This window comes from Triticum aestivum, unplaced genomic scaffold (assembly GCF_018294505.1).
Source record: "Triticum aestivum cultivar Chinese Spring unplaced genomic scaffold, IWGSC CS RefSeq v2.1 scaffold46871, whole genome shotgun sequence".
NCBI lineage: Eukaryota > Viridiplantae > Streptophyta > Magnoliopsida > Poales > Poaceae > Triticum > Triticum aestivum.
In genome coordinates this window covers 1-1,247 of record NW_025278603.1, presented here as the reverse complement: position 1 = coordinate 1,247, position 1,247 = coordinate 1, and the positions used below count along the sequence as shown (strand labels likewise).

Genomic DNA, 1,247 nt, shown 5'->3' with positions numbered 1-1,247 from the left:
CCATGGTTTCGACCCCTTTCAGAACACGCTTGCCGCCGCTAGACGCGTGAATAATGAGCAGCGAGCTAAAACTTACCGTAAACGTGCAAAATAATAAAACGTGCTAAACATACGTCGCGCTCGTGCGTTTTGTTTTGCACGCGGTGCAAAAAAATTAAAAAGGGAATGCAACACGAGGACTTTCCAGGAGGTCACCCATCCTAGTACTACTCTCGCCCAAGCACGCTTAACTTCGGAGTTCTGATGGGATCCGGTGCTTTAGTGCTGGTATGATCGCATCCGACATGTTACCCCCGTCTTCGTCCCTTATGCTTGCCCCTCCCAGCTCCACTACACACACGATTGCACATTCCTTTGGCCGCTCCCGCTCAACTACGGAGACGAGTTTTACCACGGTTCAACTGCACCGGTGCCTATTTGCCATGGTTTCGACCCCTTTCAGAACACGCTTGCCGCCGCTAGACGCGTGAATAATGAGCAGCGAGCTAAAACTTACCGTAAACGTGCAAAATAATAAAACGTGCTAAACATACGTCGCGCTCGTGCGTTTTGTTTTGCACGCGGTGCAAAAAAATTAAAAAGGGAATGCAACACGAGGACTTCCCAGGAGGTCACCCATCCTAGTACTACTCTCGCCCAAGCACGCTTAACTTCGGAGTTCTGATGGGATCCTGTGCTTTAGTGCTGGTATGATCGCATCCGACATGTTGCCCCCGTCTTCGTCCCTTATGCTTGCCCCTCCCAGCTCCACTACACACACGATTGAACATTCCTTTGGCCGCTCCCGCTCAACTACGGAGACGAGTTTTACCACGGTTCAACTGCACCAGTGCCTATTTACCATGGTTTCGACCCCTTTCAGAACACGCTTGCCGCCGCTAGACGCGTGAATAATGAGCAGCGAGCTAAAACTTACCGTAAACGTGCAAAATAATAAAACGTGCTAAACATACGCCGCGCTCGTGCGTTTTTTTTTGCACGCGTCGCAAAAAAATTAAAAAGGGAATGCAACACGAGGACTTCCCAGGAGGTCACCCATCCTAGTACTACTCTCAACCAAACACGCTTAACTTCGGAGTTCTGATGGGATCCGGTGCTTTAGTGCTGGTATGATCGCATCCGACATGTTACCCCCGTCTTCGTCCCTTATGCTTGCCCCTCCCAGCTCCACTACACACACGATTGCACATTCCTTTGGCCGCTCCCGCTCAACTACGGAGACGAGTTTTACCACGGTTCAACTGCAC

At 50.6% G+C, this 1,247-nt stretch overlaps 3 non-coding genes across 3 annotated transcripts; all 3 read right to left on the bottom strand.

The window, feature by feature from the left end:
• Window positions 1–162: 162 nt before the first annotated feature.
• LOC123178432 (5S ribosomal RNA) lies at window positions 163–281 on the bottom strand. The gene has a single exon (XR_006489576.1). It is a non-coding gene; the product is annotated as a 5S ribosomal RNA (ribosomal RNA).
• Window positions 282–582: 301 nt separating this feature from the next.
• On the bottom strand, window positions 583–701 carry LOC123178433 (5S ribosomal RNA). Its single transcript, XR_006489577.1, has one exon. It is a non-coding gene; the product is annotated as a 5S ribosomal RNA (ribosomal RNA).
• A 301-nt stretch (window positions 702–1,002) lies between these two features.
• LOC123178435 (5S ribosomal RNA) lies at window positions 1,003–1,121 on the bottom strand. Its single transcript, XR_006489578.1, has one exon. It is a non-coding gene; the product is annotated as a 5S ribosomal RNA (ribosomal RNA).
• Between the last annotated feature and the right edge of the window lie 126 nt (window positions 1,122–1,247).